Source organism: Heteronotia binoei, chromosome 9, assembly GCF_032191835.1.
Source record: "Heteronotia binoei isolate CCM8104 ecotype False Entrance Well chromosome 9, APGP_CSIRO_Hbin_v1, whole genome shotgun sequence".
NCBI classification, from domain to species: Eukaryota; Metazoa; Chordata; class Lepidosauria; order Squamata; family Gekkonidae; genus Heteronotia; species Heteronotia binoei.
In genome coordinates, this window is record NC_083231.1 from 111,447,341 (window position 1) to 111,472,427 (window position 25,087).

A 25,087-nucleotide genomic window follows, 5' to 3' on the forward strand; every position below is an offset into this window, starting at 1 on the left:
GTGTTACCTTCTAATATTTGTAACATTTCTTAAATGTCTACTGGTTTTGGACTCCAACAACCTTACCTCCTTCCACCAGCAGATAGGTGGAAGCATCTGCTAAGGACTGGGTTGCCAGCCTCCAGATGGCAACTGAAGATATCCTGCTATCACTACTGTTCTTCAGATGACCACGATCTGCTTTGGAGGGTGATCTCCAGGGCTTTTTTTGGTAGAAAACGTCCAGCAGGAACTCAATTGCATATTAGGCCACACCCCTTGACACCAAGCCAGCTGGAACTGTGCTCCAGTGCTCTCCTGCTCAAAAAAAAAGCCCTGGTGAACTCTGCGGCATTATATCCTGCTGAGGTCATTTCCTGCCCTCACCAGGCTCCACCCCCCAAATCTCCAAGTATTTCCCAACTCAGACCTGGCAATCGTGGCTAGGGTTGCCAACCTCCAGGTGGTGCCAGGAGATCTTCCTGAATTACCATTGATCATCAGACTACAAAGAGCAGCACTGTCAAGTCTGCTCCTGACTCTGGTCAAGCCTGCACACCATCCTTGGTTCAGGGGAAAAGCATCCTGGGTAAAGTCAAACTGTATTCCATTGCTGCTAGCTCAACCTCTCCTCAACCCCCTCCTTTTCCTTTGTTATGTAGCCTTGCTTTGAAATGGGAATATGTGAACAGTATTATCGTGCCTTCTCAGGCTTGGCATTGGGGGAGGTTGGAGCCAAGAGACGCTCAAGGCCAAACCAGGCCTGAGAAAGAAATTGTAACATCAGTGTGTGAATGTGCCCTGCATAGTACCCCTCCCTCAAGAATCCCTTTGAAGTGTACCTTATATGATTGCATTCTACTGTATGAACTTTAGTCTTTCAATCTTACTGTAGTCGAGAACCATGATATCAATAAACTAGATACTTTGTTTCTACAAAGACTTGTTATTGAATCTACCGACTTGACAAGTACTCTTGGAGAAAATATCTGCTTTGGAGGGTGGACTCCATGTAGCTGTGGGTTGAGAAATAACTGGAGATTTGGGGGGGGTGGAGCCTGAGAAGGGTGTGGCTTGGGGAGGGGAAAGACTTCATTGGAGTTTAATGCTATAGCGTCTGCCTTCCAAAATGGCCCTTTCCTCCGGGTGAACTGATCCATGTCGCCTGGAGATGAGTGTTAATAGCCACCAGCTGGAGCTTGGCAACCCCAACTCCATGACATCATTTCCCTTCCCTCCCCCAAACCTCACTCTCTTCAGTCTCCAGCTGCAAATCTCCAAGAACTTCTCACTGTGGAGCTGGCAACCCTAGTATCAACAGGACACCGCGAGGGTGGCCATACATGGAGTCTCAATCCAGCTGCTGAGTTACGGTTGCCAGATCCTCCCCCCCCCCCGCAGCCACCAGCAGGGGATGGAGGGGGGCGTTAATGTTGTCAGATCCAGGTTGGGAAACTTCTGAAGATTTGGGGACAGAGTCTGAGGAGGAGAGGGACCAGTGGGATATGATCCCATGGAGTTCACCCTCCAAAGCATCCATTTTCTCCAGGGCAACTGATCTCCACAATCTAGGACTTCAGGGGATCCCCAGATCCCGCCTGGAGGTTGGCATCCCTAGCTGCCGGTCTTTTACACAACTCGGAGTATTCTGTCAACCTTACATTCTGAATAAAACTTCATTGGTCTTAAAAGCGCTACTTGACTCTTGCTTTCTCCTACTGCTTCAGACCAACATGTCTGCCCACCTGGATCGAGTCCTGATGACTGCAACCCCAAGCACTCTTCTTAACCCCTTTGGGGCGCTCAACAAGAGGGAAGTCTGGTTCTTTTCTCTCAGAGAAAACGGCTCCCTCCCTCCTCCTTCTCCACCTGAAGCCAAAGAGCCGATCTGTAAAGAAAATGCAGCCCACACTGTGAAGGTAAGGAACGTTATGACATTTATGAAGTCGGATTTATTCAGCGAGTGTCAGAAGTATTTCAGTAAGTCTCAGAATTTATTCAGAAAGTGTTAGAAGGCTGGGTGAGTGGGTGTCAACATGGCAGATGAGGTTCAATGTGGCCAAATGCAAAGTAATGCACATTGGGGCCAAGAATCCCAGCTATAAATACAAGTTGATGGGTTGTGAACTGGCAGAGACTGACCAAGAGAGAGATCTTGGAATCGTGGTAGATAACGCACTGAAAATGTCAAGACAGTGTGCAATGGCAATAAAAAAGGCCAACACCATGCTGGGAATTATTAGGAAGGGAATTGAAAACAAATCAGCCAGTATCATAACGCCCCTGTATAAATCGATGGTGCGGTCTCATTTGGAGTACTGTGTACAATTCTGGTCACCGCACCTCAAAAAGGATATTATAGCATTGGAAAAAGTCCAGAAAAGGATGATTAGAGGTTTGGAACACTTTCCCTATGAAGAAAGGTTAAAATGCTTGGGGCTCTTTAGCTTTGAGAGACGTTGACTGTGGGGTGACATGATAGAGGTTTACAAGATTATGCATGGGATGGAGAAAGAAGAGAAAGAAGTCCTTTTCTCCCTTTCTCACAATACAAGAACTCGTGGGCATTCAATGAAATTGCTGAGCAGTCAGGTTTAAACAGATAAAAGGAAGTACTTTTTCACCCAAAAGGTGATTAACATGTGGAATTCACTGCCACAGGAGGTGGTGGCGGCTACAAGCATAGCCTTCAAGAGGGGATTGGATAAAAATATGGAACAGAAGTCCATCAGTGGCTATTAGCCACAGTGTGTGTGTGTGTGTGTGTATGTATATTGGCCACTGTGTGACACAGAGTGTTGGACTGGATGGGCCATTGGCCTGATCCAACATGGCTTCTCTTATGTTCTTATGTGACACAGAGTGTTGGACTGGATGGGCCATTGGCCTGATCCAACAGGGCTTCTCTTATGTTCTTACATCTCATATGAATGTGTGCTTTAACTCTTTTTTCCCTCTCCTGAAAAGAAAATGAACAAACTCTGTGGGAAGTCAACTGGGGTTTAAAAAATATTTTAAAAAATATTGAAAAAAGTCAAACAAAAGAATTGAAGAACAGAGAACTGATTTTTTTAACCTTGCACAACTGAAGCCCTTTTATACCTCAGTGGTGTGCTTGGCAATTCTCCATGGCTGCCGCTATAGAAGGCCAATCTTGATAGACCCACCTCTAGGGTAGAGGATGAGGGGAAGAGTGTTGGTTTTCAGTGTAAGAAACCAGGACACATAAATGCTTTTGTCCTGAACAGGGAAGAAAATTTACTTCAGAGCACCCAAATGAATGCAGAGTGGTCACGACCACTCCACAAGAGCCAGAGATAACTCCAGAGAGACCCACAGAATTGCTTTTCTGTGAGAAATGGCAGTGCTTGACATTACCTCAGATTCCTATTCTGAGGTAATTCCTATTGCTCTCCCCCTCACTGTCCCTTCCATTAAGAGGGAGTTCTAGAACATAGCCCCAGTGCAGTGCCAGTGCACTTTCGTGTTGCATCAGAAGTGATGTCATTGCATTTCAGCAATGCTTGCTGCTGCCCCATTTGGCCAACAGAAAACAGGGGTGAAGGCTATGTATAGAGCGGGGGTGGCCAAACTGCGGCTTGGGAGCCACATGTGGCTCTTTCACACATATTGTGTAGCTCTTGAAGCCCCCACCGTCCCATTGGCTGGCTTGGAGAAGTCATTTCTTTGTTTAAATCACTTATCCAAGCCAAGCCAGCTAGCAGCTTGGTGAATGCATTTAAAGTTGCTTTCTTTCCACCTCTCCATCCCCCATCTATTTTCCTTCCTTCCTTCCTTCCTTCCTTCCTTCCTTCCTTCCTTCCTTCCTTCCTTCCTTCCTTCCTTCCTTCCTTCCTTCCTTCCTTCCTTCCTTCCTTCCTGGAAGAGGGCTCTCACAGCAGCTGCCCTTTCAAAGACAACCTCTGCCAGAGCTATGGCTGACCCAAGACTATTCCAGCAGCTGCAAGTGGAGGAGTGGGGAATCAAACCCGGTTCTCCCAGATGCGAGTCTGCACGCTTAAACACTACACCAAACTAGCTCTCACTGGTATCGTAACCCAAAATTACTATAAGCATTCAAAAATATATCACATTTTTTTCTTAGTGATAATGCCAAAGCAATACTAAATATAGACAATAGAAGTATCAAGACTCTCAGCGAATGTACACAACTATACAATGAAAGATATTCAGCAAGGTATTGGTGTAAGCTCCTCCAGGGGTCACAAAGACTTTTCAAGTCCACTGTGTTGATTCAAAAGGCTGAAATAATGAGTCCAGTGGTCCCAAAGTATCGAGAAGAGCTGGTCTCAACTACAAGCAGTTGCCTATTTACATGGCTTGTTTAATGGAAAACTTCCTCAAGGTTGGGAATAGCAATATTCTCACAATTCCATATGAACACACACAGGGGTCATTTCGTAGATCAAGAGGTGCCGGCCCGGAGCTCATTAGCACAACTCATTTGCATCACTCATTTGCATATGCCACCCAGCCCTGACATCAACGGAAGGTGTACTGAATCATAGCAGCTCAGCATCTACCATAAAATGCTTCCTGAATTACAACTGTCATAATACAACCTGACCCCCATCATACTTTTTAAATTACTTTCTCCTATGTGGCCACAGCGGCATGATGAAGATTTCCATCTGTCCGCTTTATATGTTTTGGTTATTTCCCCATTTTTTTGCGGGGGGGAAATATTAGAAAGTTTGTCAAAACTTAACCGTTCAGAAAAATTCTCACAGGGAGTTTGAACAATGGAGGCCAGAAGCAAGTTTCTTTTTGGGGGGAGGGGGGCGGGGAAAGAAAGAAAGAGCACAATAAAATGTAGAGTTTCCAGAGCTCCGCTCCTGTGTGGTCTTGCCCAAAATGAGGGCTGAATACACAGTAGGCAAAGATTTACAAATGGTCTACATTCCTGTCAGAGTATCAGAGCATGCCATGTTTACCTCAAATTAAAGTAGAAGTGAAGCCATTTCCACAAATTCCCTTCAGTTTTCTTTTAACAAATGTTGATGTTCATTCTTTGGCAGACGGTCTCCGAATGCACAAATATTTGGCATCTGTATTTGACATCGGATTATATTTTACGGCACTATTTTAATGACGGTATCTGAGAATCAGTACTGAGAACTGTTTCATTATTTTGCAGCGTCGGACAGCTGACAATGACTGACAGACTGTCACGCGTTTTCGGTTTTGAAAGCTGACGCGTTATGGTACACTGTAGTTGCTGTTTCCCCAAATGAAATCAACCCATGCCAGCAAATCCAAAGCGCTTGGAGTTTCAGACCGACGTTTCACATGTAAAATGCGAGCCGAAATCTTTGCAGCGTTTCAGAGGTGGAATAAGGAAATGTTGTGAGGGTTGGGAACAACACCAGAATTTCCTTGGATGTTTATACAAAAAAAAAATCTCTCTTGACGCAGGGATCTCAAATAAGGTTGCCAACCCCAATGTGTGGCCTGGAGATCTCCCACTGTTACAGTTGTTCTCTAGCCTAGACAATAGAGATTGATTTTCCTGGAGAAAATGGCTGCTTTAGAGGGTGGACTCTATACTGTTCTGTCCCACTGAGGTCCCTCCCCTCCCCAGGCTCCACCCCCATAATCTCCTGAAATTTCTCAACCCAAAGGTGGCAAGTTGAGTCCTCTGCATTGTGCCAATGGTTGCCAGGATGCCCAATGACTCCTTCCCTGTTGCCAGGTCATTTATTTGGTAGAAAAAGCCCAGCAGGAACTCATTTGCATATTAGATCACCCCCCCTTACATTACCATTGTTTCACACAGGGCTTTTTTGCAGAAAAAGCCCAGCAGGAACTCATTTGCATATTAGGCCACACCCCCTGATATCACCATTGTTTCGCACAGGGGTTTTTGTAGAAAAATCCCAACAGGAACTCATTTGCATATTATATCCCCCTGAACTCAGTTGCACATTCGGCAAAACCCCCTGACACCAATCCCTGACACCAATCCATTGGGTTCCTGCTTAAAAAAAAAGTCCTGTCTGTTGCCCACCAGGTCTTTTTAGTAGTAGAAGAAGAAGATATTGGATTTATATTCCGCCCTCCACTCCGAAGAGTCTCAGAGCGGCTCACGAATCTCCTTTACCTTCCTCCCCCACAACAGACACCCTGTGAGGTAGATGAAGATATTGGATTTATATCCCGCCCTCCACTCCGAAGAGGCTCAGAGCGGCTCACAGTCTCCTTTACCTTCCTCCCCCACAACAGACACCCTGTGAGGTAGATGAAGATATTGGATTTATATCCTGCTCTCCACTCCGAAGAGTCTCAGAGCGGCTCACAATCTCCTTTACCTTCCTCCCCCACAACAGACACCCTGTGAGGTAGATGAAGATATTGGATTTATATCCTGCCCTCCACTCTGAAGAGTCTCAGAGCGTCTCACAGTCTCCTTTACCTTCCTCCCCCACAACAGACACCCTGTGAGGTAGATGAAGATATTGGATTTATATCCCGCCCTCGACTCCGAAGAGTCGCAGAGCGGCTCACAGTCTCCTTTACCTTCCTCCCCCACAACAGACGCCCTGTGAGGTAGATGAAGATATTGGATTTATATCCCGCCCTCCACTCCGAAGAGTCGCAGAACGGCTCACAATCTCCTTTACCTTCCTTCCCCACAACAGACGCCCTGTGAGGTAGATGAAGATATTGGATTTATATCCCGCTCTCCACTCCGAAGAGTCTCAGAGCGGCCCACAGTCTCCTTTACCTTCCTCCCCCACAACAGACACCCTGTGAGGTAGATGAAGATATTGGATTTATATCCTGCCCTCCACTCTGAAGAGTCTCAGAGCGGCTCACAGTCTCCTTTACCTTCCTCCCCCACAACAGACACCCTGTGAGGTAGATGAAGATATTGGATTTATATCCCGCCCTCGACTCCGAAGAGTCGCAGAGCGGCTCACAGTCTCCTTTACCTTCCTCCCCCACAACAGACGCCCTGTGAGGTAGATGAAGATATTGGATTTATATCCCGCCCTCCACTCCGAAGAGTCGCAGAACGGCTCACAATCTCCTTTACCTTCCTTCCCCACAACAGACGCCCTGTGAGGTGGGTGGGGATGGAGAGGACTCTCACAGCAGCTGCCCTTTCAAGGACAACTCCTGCCAGAGCTATGGCTGACCCATGGCCATGCCAGCAGGTGCAAGTGGAGGAGTGGGGAATCAAACCCGGTTGTCCCAGATAAGAGACTGCACACTTAACCACTACACCAAACTAAGTTGGTTGGGGCCAGGTGTGACTGTTTCCCAGCAGCGCTTGTGACCGGCTACTGATTAAAATAACAAAAGGAAATACTTCTTTGTGCGACGATCGATTAAAGTGTAGAATTTGCTGCCAGAAGGAGGTAGGGATGGCCACAAGCATAGACAAGTTGAAACGGGTGTTAGAATGACTCATGGAGGACGGGTCTATCAGCGGCAGCTAGCAGTGATGACTAAAGCGGACCTCTTCATTCAGAGGCACTAAACCCCCGACTATCAGTGTCAAGAGGAGGCAACATCAAGGGAAGATCTTGGACTCTATGCCCTGAAGTTGGCCCTCCACAGTAAATGGTGGGCCCCTGTGTAAGACAGGATGCTGGACCAGATGGACCACTCGTCTCATCCAGCAAGTCTCTTCTTCTGTTCTTAACATTTCGTCCAGTGTTCTTAACATTACTTACAAGGTTTGACTGAAGGCATGTTGTGACAACCATTTTGTGGCTGTGTCCACCACACCATGTCAGAATTGCAAAGGTGCCCATGGGCTCCAAAAGGCTGGGGATCCCGGCAGCTGCCACCACACTGTTAATTTTGTTCTCTATCACTCCTCCTCTACCCAGCACTTGGGCTTCCTCTGGGTATTTGGCCCTATCTTCTGTGGCAGCCATTTTGTGCTTTGCTACACCTCCTGCTGCAGCCATTTTGCAGTTGTGCCCAATGCCCTGTGTCGGAATTCCAAAGATGCCCACAGGCTCAAAAAGATTGGGGACACCTGATCTACCACAATATATATTTTCCCCTAACAGTGGCCTGTCACATGCTTCCATGAAGCTTCCAAGCCTAGCATAAAGGAAAATACTTTCCCCTCTTCTGTTTCTTCAACATCTAGCAAACAAAAATAAGGCTGATCATAGAATCACAGAGTTGGAAGGGACTTCCAGGGCCATCTAGTCCAACCCCCTGCACAATGCAGGAAATTCACAAACACCTACCCCTGACCCTCACCCCCAAGAAACCACTGCTCCAGGTCCAGAAGATAGCAAAAGTAAAAAAAAAAAAAACCCTCCAGGATCCCTAGCCAAACTCACCTGGAGAATTTCCCTGGACATGTAAGAATTGTTCTGGAGGTATCGGGGGCTCTGGGGGGGCTGTTGTTTGAGGTAGCAGCATCAAATTTTCAGTATGGCATCTAGTGCATCTCCCCAAAATACCCCCCCCCAAGTTTCAAAACGATTGGACCAGGGGGTCCAGTTCTATGAGCCCCAAAAGATGGTGCCCCTATCCTTCATTATTTCTTATGGAAGGAAGGCATTTAAAAAGGTGTGCTGTCCCTTTACATGTGATGGACAGAACTCCCCTGGAGTTCAGTTAAGTGTCACGGCTGGGGCCGGGTCAGGCAAAGTCCAGGGGCAGTCCAAGGTCTGTAGCCAGTAAGCAGGAGGGTCCGAGGCACCAAATCCGAATCACTGTACAAGTATCGCAGGTCCGAGGTCCAGAAGCCGAGGTCAAGGAGTCCAGAAGTCACAAGCCAAAGTCAGGGAGTCCAGAAACCAGTCAAGCCAGAGTGGATGCTAGAACATCAAGGACATGACTAGTTGCTTCCACAAAGCCTCCTCCCAAAGCCTACAGCTATATAGCCCTCTGCTGGCTGTTGCCCATTTGGGCTAATTGCTGGCTCAGAGAGGCAGCCAGGATCCTGTTGCAACTCAAGCATCCTTGCTCTTAGAAGGGCCAGAATCCTCTCAAAACTCAGGGCTCAGGGAGCGTCTTGCTTGTGAGCGTGCCGCCCTCCTCCGATCCCCGAGGTCCTGACGGAGGCGGTCACGCACACGCGCCACCCGAGAGGGCGAGGCAGGGGGGCTGGGATCTTCTCCAGCAGGAGGCAGGGGCACTGGTGCAGGTGGCAGGGGCACAGTTTTTTCTGCAGGCTCAACTTCCTCTGCAGGGTCCCCAGCACCCATGACATTATGCTTGTCACACTCTTGCACCTGGCTTTGCCCCCAATGTCTCCTGGCTCCACCCCCAAAGTCTCCTGGCTCCACCCCCAAAGTCCCCAGATATTTCTTGAATTGGACTTGGCAACCCTAAGAGCCCACCACCTCGTGAGGTGATCTGGTAGTCCTCAGCTCTGCTATTGTGACCCACCACCCTCCAGGTTTTATCATCTCACTTTTCACAAATCGAACCCCTGTATTTGGGCCGCTTTCTTCCTCACCGAATCCTTTCAATAAAATGCACGTCGTTTGATATTCCTGCCTAAATATACCTGCGTGCTGTATTATGTGCACACTGTATCTATAAACGATTTACCCTGTACATGTAAACTCTATACAAAAGCTGTATGTGGCGTACCCAATACAAAAGAGCTGATAAAACCAACAGAGAAGAGTGGAGAATTAAAACCATTATCAAATCCAGAAACAAACATATAAAAAAACCTCCCCAAAATTGGGAACATCTATTCACTCAGGGGTAAACTGTTGGTGAACGCAGAGTTTTAAAAGCTAGAAGCCATTAAGCTGTTTACTCCTTCAATCTGTCTAATCTTTTGCATATGAAGAAATAGCCAGTTGCCAACAGAAACCCATGCCAGAATAAAAGAATACTCTACTCAGCCTCCTCACCTAAATATCTTGCTTTTTGTAAGGAGGAGAGAAGAAAACAGAGCACATGGGAAGGAAGGAAGAGCTGATTATAGAAGGAATTTCAGTTGTTTATTCTATCCCACTGTTCTAGGGTTGCCAATCTCCAGTTGAGGGCAGAGGATCCCCCGGTTTGGAGGCCCTCGCCCGCTTCAGGGTCATCAGAAAGTAGAGGGGGGGTGGAAAGGGAAATGTCTGCTGGGCACTCTATTATTCCCTATGGAGACCGATTCCTATAAGGTATAGTGGAGAACTGATCCCTGGGTATCTTGGACTCAGGGGGGGGGGCTGTTTTTTTTAAGGTAGAGGCACTAAAGTTTCAGCATAGCATCCAGTGCCTCTCCTCAAAACACCCTCCAAGTTTCAAAAAGATTGGTCCATCTTCAAAAAGATGTGCCACTTCAAAAAGATGTGCCCCCAAAGGAGGTGCCCTTAGCCTTCATTATTTCCAACGGAGGAAAGGCATTTAAAAGGTGTGTGGTCCCTTGAAATGTGATGTCCAGAGCTCCTTTTGGAGTTCAGTTATGCTTGTGACACCCTTGCTCCTGGCTCCATCCCCAATGTCTCCTGGCTCCACCCACAGAGTCCCCAGATATTTCTTGAATTGGACTTGGCAACCCTACACTGTTCCTCTGAGCAGCTCTGGAAGATATACAAATGTCCCTAGGGTTGTCAGCTCTGGTTTGGAAAATTCCAGGGGATTTTGGAGGCTAGGGAAGGTGGGCTTTGGGGAGGGAAGGAGTAAAATGCCATACCGTCCACCTTCCAAAGCCACCATTTTCTCCAGGGGAACTGATCTCTGCAACCAGGAGTCCAGTTGGAATTCTGGGAGATGTCTAGCCCCCACTTGGGGCTGGCAAGCCTATTCCCTAGTAATTGTGTCCTCCCCAGAAGCCTTTGAGAATCCTATGAAGTAGAGTTTCCAGGTCCAACTCAGTAAATACCTGGGGACTTTGGAGGTGGAGCCTGGAGACCATCCTGTTCTCAAAACAAACAAATAAAAATACATCAGTGTGGTTCCCCTGAATACAGTCTTCATCTTGTCCTCTTTTTTGCACTTCTTAAAAGTCCTCTCACTAAAGTTAGATGTAGGCAAATTGGCAACCCCCCCACCCCCGGCCTCCACCCCCAGCAGAACCCCTTAACCCTAACCCTAAATAAGCTACCCACCCGGATCTGGATAAGTAAAGGGGCTCTGAGTCTTAAAAAGTCCTTTTACTTTTATCCTAACTAAAATAAAAACAAGAACCCCAAGCCTGTCTTACCTTAGATGCCTTCTCAAGGTAGGTCAGGCAAGGCTGAGAGAGAGCAGCAACAGCTGAGGCCAAGGGCCAGCTCAGCACAATCACTCTCTCACACCAACACCAACACAGCAGCAATGGAATGGAATGGAGTCCAGCCAGGCAGACTCCTTAAAAAGGTTCTCTGGCCCTATACAGACCAGTTTCAAAAAATACCACTGCTCTGTAATTGGCCAGAGAACAGTGTTTACTTGGATACCCAAGTAAACAAAAGAGCAACAATGTTGCTGATGGCTGGGGGATTAGCCCAGCCATCAGCTACACAACAGCCCTGCAAAGCATGCATTTGCAATGCATTTTGCAAATACGTGCTTTGGATTGGCTGCTGGGCTCCTCTCTCCCTCCCTCCGTGATCTCAGGGAGGCTATGGGAGAGGTGGGAAAAGGCTTCCAAAGGCAGGAAAGGAGGCAAGCAGCTTCCCTGAGGCTGCAGAAGCTCCTTTCCTGCCTTTTACATTGAGTTCTGTATGCTTCCGAATATTGATTCGGAAGTATACGTGGAGCTGTATACAGCTCCCATGTAATGCCTTCTAATTGGATCCGGAAGTATACAACGCCGTATACTTCCGAATCAGGGGGTATTCGGCGGACTATTTGGTTTGGCCGAACCAAATGCACACCCCTACTTGGGATCTGCAGTTTATAAATTGTGCCCTTGATCCTTGCACATATACTAGTGCTTTGCAGTGCAATGTTGTTTTCAAGAATTGGGAGCTCAGTAAAACTCTGTGGATAGAAAGATCAATATTTAATGTTCTCGGTGCTTCTCTCCAGCTCCTGCTCATCTTACTGCAACTTTCAACGCTATTTCAGTGTGAATTGCATAACAGATAGCAGACATCAGGGGTGCTAAAATGGCAGGAAAGTGGCAGGAGAGAAACAAATACATTTGAAACACGCCCCCCCCTCCCTTCAAAGGGTGGAATTTAGGGTAGTCAGCTGCGGGTTGGAGGACTCCTGGAGATTTGGGGGTGGAGCCTGAGAAGGACAGGGACTTCAGTGGGATACGATGCCATAGACTCTATCTTCCAAATCAGCCATTTTCTCCAGGTGAATTGATCTCTGTTGCATGGAGATAAGTTGTAATCCAGGAGATCTCCAGCTGTCACTTGGGACACAACCAGCTTTCAAATTCAATGTGAGGTGTTGCCCATTAACAGAATAGGACTGGGCCCAATTAGTGAATGATTATTTGTGGAATTGGGGAAGCTGCACGTAGTGATTTGGATTGTGATTCATGACTGAGGAAGGCATGGCTGAAACCGGCCTCTTCAAGTTTTTTTTTTTTTCTTCTCCATGATTTATTTCAACAAAATTGAAGGTTGCATCTCAAGTGCAAGACTTAGGACTGTATAAATTTTGCGCACCGGGACTTTGGGAAATGAACTGTAACTTATGAATGTCATTGTAAAATTGATGTGTATTTCTTTAATAATGTAGTGTTTATGTGCTACTCAGTTTTTAGTATTTTTTGTCACCTGGAGACTGGCAAGCCTAGGTACTCAACAAACAAAAGAAATGAATCACATATCTTCAGCACAAGCCATATTATGGCAGATTTGGTATAGTGAATGTTTGGTGAGCCAGTTTGGTGTAGTGGTTAAGTGTGTGGACTCTTATCTGGGAGAACCAGTTTGATTCCCCACTCCTCCACTTGCAGCTGCTGGAATGGCCTTGGGTCAGCCATAGCTCTGGCAGAGGTTGTCATTGAAAGGGCAGCTGCTGGGAGAGCCCACTCCAGCCCCACCCACCTCACAAGGTGTCTGTTATGGGGGAGGAAGGTAAAGGAGATTGTAGGCTGCTCTGAGACTTTGTCCTTGAAAGGGCAGCAGCTGTGAGAGTCCTCTCAGCCCCACCCACCTCTCAGGGTGTCTGTTGTGGGGGAGGAAGGTAAAGGAGATTATAGGCCGCTCTGAGACTCTGTCCTTGGAAGGGCAGCAGCTGTGAGAGTCCTCTCAGCCCCACCCACCTCTCAGGGTGTCTGTTGTGGGGGAGGAAGGTAAAGGAGATTGTAGGCCGCTCTGAGACTCTGTCCTTGGAAGGGCAGCTGCTGTGAGAGTCCTCTCAGCCCCACCCACCTCTCAGGGTGTCTGTTGTGGGGGAGGAAGATAAAGGAGATTGTGGGCCACTCTGAGACTCTGAGATTCGGAGTGGAGGGCGGAATATAAATCCAATATCATCATTATTTCTATCCTTCTTGGTTAGGATAGTGGCCACATTGACCAGCCATGGTCTGGTTCTCTTGAGTGGCTTCTCATCCTTGAAATGACGAAGATTGACAGCCACAACCCAAGTTTACAGCTTCTGTTTTCTCCCAAATCACCACAGCTTTTCATTAGATGTGATTCATCTCCTGTGCAGTCATTGATTTATTAAGAGTTGAGAGGAAAATGTTTTTGGGAGCTGATAAGCTCACGGCATAAATCGCGTTGGCATCTCCCTACAGTCAAACATGTCTCAGACAAGTACTCAGAAAGCCGGAAAGCTTAAGAAGTATCCATTTGAGGCAGGTATCTTTCTACAATGCTTTCAGTTATTTCTCTCTCTCTCTCTCGGATTGACTTCGCGAACGAAGATTTAAGAAGGGTGCAGTAGTCCACGTCTGCTGCAGGCTCACTGGTGGCTGACAAGACCAATGCGGGACAGGCAGGTCCGGCCACAGTGGCTGCAGGGAAAGTCTGATTTGGGGTTGGTGCTGTAGCAGTGCGATTCTTCCTCAATCTCCTTTTGTCCTCAAGACCAGCTATGCGTGCGTTCTCAAAGGAAGAGACAGCCTGGTGGATGGTGTGCCTTCATGCTTTGCGATCTGAGGCTAGGTCAGACCACTGGTGATGGTTGATGCGACAGGTGCCAAGGGATTTCTTCAAGGAGTCCTTGTACCTCTTCTTTGGTGCCCCTCTATTTCGATGGCCGGTGGAAAGTTCGCCATACAGGGCAATCTTGGGAAGGCGGTGGTTTTCCATCCTAGAAATATGCCCTGCCCAGCGCAGCTGCGTCTTCAACAGCAGTGCCTCGATGCTTGTAACCTCCGCCCTCTTGAGGACTTCAGTGTTGGTCACAAAGTCACTCCAGTGGATGTTAAGGAATTCAGTTATTTAGAATTATAGACTCATACAGTTGGAAGGGACCTCCAGGGTGATCTAGCCCAGGAGTGTCGAATTCATTCATTATGAAGGCTGGATCTGACATAAGTGAGACCTTGTCAGGTTGGGCCGTGTGTGTCATAATATGTCATGCCTGGTAGCAGAGATATAAACTTTATAAAGGACACAAACACAGTTGTAAAATGAAACATGATTAATACATTAGCACTTGTTGGTCTTAAAGGTGCTTTCTTTGTATCTCCCCCCTTGGGATCCAGGGACCTGGGCAAAGGAAGCTCTGGCTCCAACAATAAAAAAAGCGAGAGGGGCCATAATTAGGGTTGCCAATCTCCAGGTGGGGGCAGGGGATCCCCCAGTTTGGAGGCCCTCCCCCTTCTTCAGGGTCATCAGAAAGCAGAAGGGGAAAGGGAAATGTCTGCTGGACACTCCATTATTCCCTATGGAGACCGATATCCGTAGAGTATAATGCAGAATTGATTCGCAGGTATCTGGGGCTCGGGGGGGCCTGGTTTTTGAAGTAGAGGCACCAAAATTTCACATAGCATCCAGTGCCTCCCTTCAAAACACCCTCCAAATTTCAAAAGGATTGGGCCAAGGGGTCCAGTTCTATGAGCCCCCAAAGAAGATGCCCCTTTCCTTCATTATTTCCAATAGAGGGAAGGCATTTAAAAGGTGTGCAATCCCTTTAAATGTGATGGCCAGAACTCCGTTTGCGGTTCAGTTATGCTTGTCACACCCTTGCTCCTGGCTCCACCCCCAAAGTTCCCAGACATTTCTTGAATCGAACCTGGCAACTCTAACCATAATTGAGGGTTTAACTGACAGAGATATATATTAAGAGTAATTCAGTTGCGAACTGCTAAAGCTGTGTGGTGTGAACTAGAAAGGCTGCATGAAAATTCCTTGTTAAAGAACCAGTTTTATCTACAAAAGAAACTTTTCAGCATTAAGATGAAAGACGGGTGTGTGTGTGTGTGAGTAATTTATAGCATCATAAAGATGAGATACTTGGATTGGCAGAGTGAATGACGAGTGCAAAACAGATTATCTATGAAAGGCACTAGCAGTACATAATTTGAACTGTAGAATGAACATAAGAGAAGCCACGTTGGATCAGGCCAATGGCCCATCCAGTCCAACACTCTGTGTCACACAGTGGCCAAAATGCAGATGCCATCAAGAGGTCCACTAGTGGGGCCAGGACACTAGAAGACCTCACACTGTTGCCCCTCCCAAGCACCAAGAATACAGAGCATCACTTGCCCCAGACAGAGAGTTTTAACAATATGCTGTGGCTAATAGTCACTGATGGACCTCTGCTCCAGATGTTTATCCAATCCCCTCTTGAAGCTGGCCATCTTGTAGCTGCCACCACCTCCTGTGGCAGTGAATTCCATGTATTAATATCCTTTGGGTGAGGAAGTACTTGCTTTTATCCTTTCTAACCTGACAGCTCAGCAATTTCATTGAGTGCCCACGAGTACTCATATTGTGAGAAAGGGAGAAAAGTACTTCTTTCTCTACTTTCTCTATCCCATGCATAATCTTGTAAACCTCTATCATGTCACCCCTGAGTCGACGTTTCTCCAAGCTAAAGAGCCCCAAGCGTTTTAACCTTTTTTCATAGAGCAAGTGTTACAGCTCTTTAATCATTCTAGTTGCCCTTTTCTGGACTTTTTCCGATGCTATAATATCTTTTTTGAGGTGCGGTGACCAGAATTGTACACAGTTCTCCAAATAAGAACATAAGAGAAGCCATGTTGGATCAGGCCAATGGCCCTCTGCTCCATATTTTTATCCAAACCCCTCTTGAAGCTGGCTATGCTTGTAGCCATCGCCACCTCCTGTGGCAGTGAATTCCACATGTTAATCACCTTTTGGGTGAAAAAGTACTTCTTTTTATCTGTTTAATCTTAGTCTGCATATAGTATACTTCCATAAAATAACAAGTCTGCATCTAATATACTTTCTTAAAACACAAATTGTCGCACATTATTATCTCTTAACTTTACATCATCAATATTTCGATATTTTTATATTGTAACTCTTCTTATTAAAATGCCTATTGAAATTGACATTTCCAACAAAGAGATAGTACAGAATACAGGGAAAAGGAGATATAAGTTCACACCAAAGAATCTTATGAGTATCTAGCCAAATATTGAATTTCAACCAGTATTTTCTTGCTTCCTCCTTAGATTTCCCAGCCAACAGCTGGGATAAGTAGTCCAGCTCTGCTGTTTCCAGAATTTTCCCCACCATTCTCATGGGTCCTTTTATCTGTTCTAACCTGACTGCTCAGCAATTTCATTGAATATCCATGAGTTCTTGTATTGTGAGAAAGGGAGAAAAGTACTTCTTTCTCTGCTTTCTCCATTCCATGCATAATCTTGTAAACCTCTATCATGTCACCCCGCAGTCGACGTTTCTCCAAGCTAAAGAGCCCCAAGCAATTTAACCTTTCTTCATAGGGAAAGTGTTCCAAACCTTTAATCATTCTAATTACCCTTTTCTGGACTTTTTCCAATGCTATAATATCCTTTTTGAGGTGCGGTGATCAGAATTGTATACAGTATTCCAGATGAGACTGCACCATCGATTTATACAGGGGCATTATGATACTGGCTGATTTGCTTTCAATTCCCTTCCTAATAATTCCCAGCATGGCGTTGGCTTTTTTTTATTGCCATCGCACACTGTCTTGACATTTTCAGTGAGTTATCTACAACGACCCCAAGATCTCTCTCTTAGTCAGTCTCTGCCAGTTCACACCCCATCAACTTGTATTTGTAGCTGGGATTTTTTACCCCAATGTGCATTACTTTGCACTTGTCCACATTGAACCTCATCTGCCACATTGACGCCCGCTCACCCAGCCTCAACAGATCTCTTTGGAGTGCCTCACAATCCTCTCTGGTTCTTACCACCCTAAACAATTTAGTGTCATTTGCAAACTTAGCCATTTCACTGCTTACTCTCAACTTCAAATAATTAATGAACAAGTTAAAGAGCATGGGTCCCAGTACTGAGCCCTGCGGCACTCCACTGTTTACCATCTTCCACTGCAAAGATCGACCATTTATACTCACTCTCTGTTTCCTATTAATTAGCCAGTTTTTGATCCACAAGAGTACTTGTCCTTTTACTCCATGATTCTCTTTTTGTTTTTTAACGTTTAAATGGTTTTATTGAAGCAAATTCATAATAAACATGACATAAGTAAATGCAAAGGTTACATGTGAGCTGATAAAAACAGCCAATACAATGACAAACATCAATTATAACAAAATAACAAATACTCTTCAAATAATATAAATAATATTTCATAACCAAGAAAAATACATGACAAGACTAAAAAGGATAAATGGAACAAACTAATACATGGATTACATAGTTAAATGCACTAATATAAAGTTATAACCACAAAAAGTCTTTATACAATTTGCTCTTGTTATACGAATTAATATTTATTTTATTTTTATTTTTTATTTATTTATTTAGGATTTGTATCCCGCCCTTCCCACAAGTGGCTCAGGGCGGCTTCCAACAATTAGTCGAATGGATCACTATCAATATTTTCCAAGATGGGGAGCCAAGTCGCTATATACCTGGAGTAAGCCTGGTAAGGATCATTAATGTCTAGCGCTGCCTGGATTTTGTCCATCGCTATATGCTCCCAAATTTTCAGGAGCCGGGTGTCGAGAGTTTTTCCAAGATTGGGCTACCGTTGTTTTTGCAGCCGTTAAAAGTTTAGCAATTAGAGATCTTTTCGAGGGTGACAGTTTTGCTCCGGGCCAATGGTTAAGAAGTAGCACAGTAGGGTCATCAGGAATTATAATACCCAATAGAGTTGAAAGATGAGAACAGATTAGGGTCCAAAAGGGTCTTACTTTGGGGTAATCCCACCAACAATGAATGTAAGAGACTTTGAGACCACAATTTCTCCAACAATCAGGGGAGTTCGAAGTGATCATATGCGAAAGTTGAGTAGGGGTAAGGTACCAACGAACTATTAATTTAAAGTTCTGTTGTGATATATTTATTATGTTGGAGTGTAATATTTCGCTGGCCCAAATAGAGTTCCATTGATCTGGAGAAAGTGTAATCTTGCAGTCCCTATGCCACAAGGTCATGTAAGGGGGTAGAGAGGATTCCAATTTAGTTAGAAGAATACGATATATTCGCGAAATAAGGCCTTTTGTCATCTCACTATCCTGCAGGTGAAGGATCAAGTATTCGAAGTCCGTCACTGGGCGGGACAGTGACGATTTCAATTTGGTGTCTTGGAGTAAGTGTCTAATTTGGAAGTATTGAAACCAAGGCGATGGAGTTAATAATTTTTGATCTAGTTTATCTTTGGATAGAATTTGTTTAGAAGAAGAGAGAAGATCGAAAAAGAAGACTCTTGAAGAGTCTCGCCAAGTTTTGAAAGAAGAAGGTAGTTGGGCCAGGGGGAACCATTTTTTACCAATAAAAGAAGAAATGATAGAAAAACCTGGTGCAAGATAGGAACACTCCGAATCCCATATAGAAAGAAGTGCCCTAAGAAATGGGTTTACAAAATGCCATAAAGGATGATCTAGTCTCTTGAGCCATAATAGCTCATAATATTTGAGGGGAGTAAAGTGAGCCTCTTCAATATGTTTCCATGCTGGAGGAGGGCATTGGTATAAAATTTTGGTCATTTGAGAAAGGATAGTAGCTTTGTAGTATTGAGTAATGTCAGGAACCGCCAGACCTCCTTTTGCTCTTGATCGGCAGATAGTTGTTATTTTAATTCTGGCTTTTTTGTATTTCCAGATGAAAGAGGTCAAAGCTTGTTGCCAGGAGTTTAGCATCTTTTGGGGTATCTCAATGGGAAGGGCCCAAAATAAATATAAGATTCGTGGAAAAATAAAAGATTTGATCGTTTGGATTCTTTCCATCCAAGACAGTAGTAATTTGTCCCACTGTTTTAGAGTAGCCGCCCTGAGACACTTCGGTGAGAAGGGCGGGATATAAGTCCACTAAATAAATAAATAAATAAATAAGTAGAGATGTCTGATAAGGTGGCAGTATAGTTCGTCTTTAGTAAACTAGAAAGGTTTAAGGGAATTTTAACCCTAAATATGGCCAATTTTCAGTGACCCAATGGAAGGGATACTTGGTGTTTATTTCCTTTTTAGAGTTAGGAAGGATATTAATTGGGTAAAGAATAGATTTAGAATTGTTAACCCGAAGACCAGAAAGTGTACCAAAATTATCCAAAAAAGTGGAGATAACGTCCAAGGATTGCAGAGGATTTGAAATGTATAAAACAATGTCCTCAAAAATGTAAAAAACAATGTCCTCAAAAAGGATATTACAGCATTGGAGAAAGTCCAGAAAAGGGTAACTAGAATGATTAAAGGGCTGGAGCACTTTCCCTATGAAGAAAGATTGAAACACTTGGGGCTCTTTAGCTTGGAGAAACGTCAACTGCGGGGTGACATGATAGAGGTTTACAAGATAATGCATGGGATGGAGAAAGTAGAGAAAGAAGTACTTTTCTCCCTTTCTCACAATACAAGAACTCGTGGGCATTCGATGAAATTGCTGAGCAGACAGGTTAAAACGGATAAAAGGAAGTACTTCTTCACCAAAGGGTGATTAACATGTGGAATTCACTGCCACAGGAGGTGGTGGCAGCCACAAGTATAGCCACCTTCAAGAGGGGTTTAGATAAAAATATGGAGCACAGGTCCATCAGTGGCTATTAGCCACAGTGTATGTGTGTATATATAATTTTTTTTGCCACTGTGTGACACAGAGTGTTGGACTGGATGGGCCATTGGCCTGATCCAACATGGCTTCTCTTATGTTCTTATGTTCTAATGTCATCAGCAAATAAACTGATTTTAAAAGTGAAGCCTTGAACTGACACGCCTGGAATCTCAGGAGAAAGTCGAATCAAATTTGCGAATGGTTCAATAGCCAATGCAAATAGAATTGGTGAGAGGGGGCAACCTTGGTGTGTCCCTCTTTCCAGTTTAAATGTAGAAGACTGTTGGCTGTTGATTTGTAGAAAGGCAGATGGATCTAGGTAAAGGGAACCGATGACCTTCATAAATTTTGGGCCAAAGCCCATGTGATACAGAACTTTGTGGAGAAAAAGCGGCTCCACACTGTCAAAGGCCTTTTCGATATCTAGGGCCAGAATACAAGATTCAAATTTTTGAAAGGCACAATACTGTATTAAATTGATTGTTTGTCTCATATTGTCCGTAATATCTTGATTTGGAATGAATCCTGATTGGTTGATATGAATGTAAGAACCTATAATTTTATTCAGTCTGGCCGTCAGGATGGACGTAAATAACTTATAATTGTTGTTAAGTAAAGAAATAGGGCGATAAGATTTGGTGTTTGAAGGATCCTTGTCTCTTTTAGGTATAAGGATTATCTTCGCCTGAGACCATGAAGGGGGCATACAACCAGTCTCCAACACTAGATTGCAAATTGAGGTAAAATGGGGGATTAGGGATGGGCCAAATTTTTTGTAGAACTCTGAGGGTAAACCATCCCTGCCTGGAGTTTTATTAGGCTTGGAAGATTTGATAGCATCGATCACTTCTGTGGGAGAGATAGGAGAGTTTTAAAAATGTCGATGGTCATGAGATAGGTGACTAAGAATGTTTTGGCTTTTTAAAAAGTGGTCTATTGAAAAGGAGAAGGATTAGTTGAAGTGTACAGCTTTTGAAAATAATCGTGGAAGGTGTCTAGAATTTTTTTTATTAGTGATGACATTAATTTGTCTCTCCCCTAATTCTTTTCTGAGTTTCCAAGACTGTAATTTCAGTGAGTGAGGGTGATTATACCAATACCTCTGTTTTTAAAAAAGGTTCTTCTTGATGGTAGAGGATTCCATTAGATCTAGCTTTTTCCTCTCTAACATGAGTTTGTAGTAAATCTTTTTTGAACAAGTTTGTTTATGTTTTTGTTCTAAAACTGTCTAAGCTCCAGTTTTCTTTTCTTGTAGGCCGAGTTCAAAGAAATGCATTTGCCCCATAGAACAGCTTTCATTGCATCCCAAACTATATTGGTGGAGACCCCGCACTCAGAATTATTTTCAAAATAAAGATTGATCTCTTGTTCAATTTGTGTGCAGAATTCTTGCTTTAAGAGGAGTGACTTATTCAATGACCAATTGTAACAAGGTCTATCCTGGGGGGCAATTTTTAGTGTACATTCCAACCAGGCGTAGTCGGAAAGAGTTTTAAGGCCTATGTTAGTGTGAGAGATTTGATTTAATAGGGAAGGGGAGGTAAGAAAGTAATAAATTCTCTTGAAGGTATTGTGCACAGCCGAAAAATACGTGTAATCTTTAACTCCAGGGTTGTGAATTCTCCAGATATCACATAGGTTAGAATTTTGAAAAATGGCTTGCAAGGGTGCAGAGGGGGTAGTTATGGGGGGATGTGATTTGAAAGATCTATCCCAGATAGGGTCAATTATTTGATTAAAATCACCTCCTATAATGACTGCCCCTTCTTGGAAGAGGGCAAGTCTAGACAAAGTGGATTTTATGAAGGTGAGTTGTGCTGTATTGGGGGTGTATAAGGAAACCAAAGTAAATAGGGAGTCATTAAGCATACCCTTAACGAAAATATATCTTCCCTGAGGATCGACCTCTTGAGCTGTAGGTACAAATCTAATTCTTTTAGATAATATGATAGCAACACCACGTGACTTCGATGAACTAAGAATTGTGTTTGGAACCATTTTGAACGAAGGATGTTGGAATTTGCCTTTTTAATATGGGTTTCCTGCAAAAAAAGGAGGTCAGGTTGTAATTTCGTCAATGCAGAAGAGAGCCTTCTGACTTTGACAACATTGTTAAGGCCTCTACAATTAAGAGAAATTAGTTTTAGGACTGACATAACAATAACCAATCAAAAAGTAGTAAAAATTTACTCCATAATTCTCGAGCTTACTAAGGAGTCTTTGATGAGGAACTTTATCAAAAGCTTTCTGGAAGTCAAGGTAAACAACATCTATTGGGTCCCCTTTGTCCACATGTTTGTTCACCCCCTCAAAGAACTGTAAAAAGTTAGTGAGGCAAGATCTTCCCTTACAGAACCCATGCTGAGTCTTTCTCAATAACTAGTGTTCATCAATGTGCCTACTATTTATATATATCAATTTATATGTATTTATATTCATAATTTCAGCACATCAATTAGTAAGGGGGAGGGATGGTCTGTTTGTTTATTAATGGTGCCGAAATTGATCAATTTAATATTATACTAGTTAATTGGAAGGGAAATTGAGTGGACTACTAAATTAATTATTTATGATAATTGGTTAACTAGCAGCAAGTATTGGAAGAACAGATAGGGGAGGATAGAGTGAAAGCCAGGTGAGGATAATTGGGAACAACTGTGAGGAGTATACTGCGAGTCCACTCCAAGTGAGTGCAGATGTTGGCCCAGGGGATTCCAGTGCTCCTGGGGAGGGGAAGATATGACGGTGGGAATAGACAATTATATAAGGGAAGGAGACAGAGACAAATCAGTGCTCGGCCACCTTCCAGTCTATTGCCCATCCCAATGGTGGCAGGTAGTGGGCCTAAGAGGAAATGCTCGTCTCCGTCACTGGTGTTATGCAACGCCAGGTCCATCAATAATAAGACCTCGACCCTTAAGGAGTTCCTGCTTAGGCAGGACGTGGACCTGGCTTGCGTGACCGAGACCTGGGTGCGGGATGGAGAGACAGTAGCTCTCTCCCAGATGACCCCCCCAGGTTACTCGGTCTTTCACCAGTCACGGAGTAACGGGCGGGGGGGAGGGGTGGCATTACTCATACGGGAGGCTTACTCCTTTAGGGCTCTCCCGGCCCCAAAGATCGATGGCATCGAGTGTGTCGGTCTGTGGTGGGATGTTGGAGGGGGGTTGGCGATCTGGCTGGTGTACCGTCCGCCTAACGCACCAGCCAGCGCCTTACCATCACTATTGGAGGCAGTGGCGAGCTGGGCACTGGGGAGCCCAGGACATATGGTCCTGGGTGACTTCAATGTCCATGTCGACGACACGGCCTCCACTCAGGCGATGGACCTAGTGTCTTCCATGGCGACACTAGGACTCTCTCAATTTGTCACAACACCCACGCATCAGGCCGGACACACACTAGACTTGATCTTTGCGTCTGGGATTTTGGTGAACGATATCGCAGATGAAGCGGTCCCATGGTCGGATCACCTAGCCCTTAAGGCCCGTATGGAGATGCCGCCCCAACCCTGTATGGGTGGAGAGCCTATTTTGGCTCGCCCTCGGGGCCTGATGGACCCGGAACGGTTCCAAACGGCCCTGAGGGACCCTTGGCCCACTGGCGATTCCCTCAATGACCTGGTGGAAGTCTGGCAAGATCAGCTATCCAGGGCCATCGACGAAATCGCACCCCGGCGCCCTCTGCGCCCTCGTATGAAGCTGGCTCCATGGTATACCTTGGAGTTACGCCAGCTGAAGCAAGGGCTCAGACGACTAGAGAGGCGGTGGAGGCATACTCGGGACGAAGTGACGAGAACATCCTATAGAACGTTTATGAAGTCATATGAGATGGCAGTCAAGACTGCAAAGAAACAATACTTTGCAGCCAAGATTGCATCTGCAAATTCGCGCCCAGCACAATTATTTAGGGTAATTGGAGATCTTATAACACTGCCACAAGGCAAACCAAACGTTAGAGAATTGGAGATAGGCTGTGAGGCATTTGCGAAATATTTTGCAGATAAAATCTCATCACTCCGCCAAGACCTACCTATCACATTAGATACAGTAAGTCAGACTGAGGCTCCGCGCCTGTCTTCGGATTTACTGCTGGACCACTTCGACCCACTCAGCCTGGAAGAAGTTGATGGAATTCTCTCCGCTGCTCGCCCAACAACATGCGATCTGGACCCTTGCCCCTCTTGGCTGATTAAATCTTGCCAGAGGGAGCTTAGATGTCCTTTACGGGACATCATAAATAGATCCCTCCTAGAGGGGCGTTTTCCAACGCCTCTGAAAGAGGCCTTGGTCCGCCCCCTCTTGAAAAAATCAACAGCAGACCCGGCCGAATTGGCGAACTATCGACCGGTGTCTAATTTACCATTTTTAGGTAAAATCATCGAGAGGGCAGTGGCGTTGCAGCTACAGAGATTTCTAGATGACGCTTCTGTCCTAGACCCGTGCCAGTCTGGCTTCCGACCGGGCCACGGGACGGAGACGGTCTTGGTCGCCTTAGCAGATGACCTCCAACGGCAACTGGATCGAGTCGGTGTAGCAGTGCTGATGTTATTAGATCTGTCGGCTGCATTTGATACGGTCGACCATCGGCTACTGATCCACCGCCTCGTCGACATTGGGGTTAAGGGGTGTGCTCTACAATGGCTCTCCTCTTTCCTCACGGGTCGGGGACAAAGGGTGGCGATCGGGGGTGAACGATCCCAGAGGCGCACACTAGATTGTGGGGTGCCTCAGGGAGCAGTCCTCTCCCCGATGTTATTTAACATCTATATGCGCCCCCTTGCCCAGATTGCCAGGAGGTTTGGGCTGGGCTGCCACCAATATGCAGATGACACCCAGCTCTATCTGCTGATGGACGGCCGGCCCGCCTCCCCCCCGGAAGGCCTGGATCGGGCGTTACAGGCTATCGCAACGTGGCTTAGACTGAGTGGGCTGAAGCTGAATTCGGCAAAGACAGAGGTTCTCTGTGTGGGTCGCGGCGCTCCGGGGGGGAAATATCCCTCCCTCCCTTCGATGGTGTGCAGCTAAAGGCGGCGCAGCAGGCGAAGAGTCTGGGTGTTTTACTGGAGCCTTCATTATCAA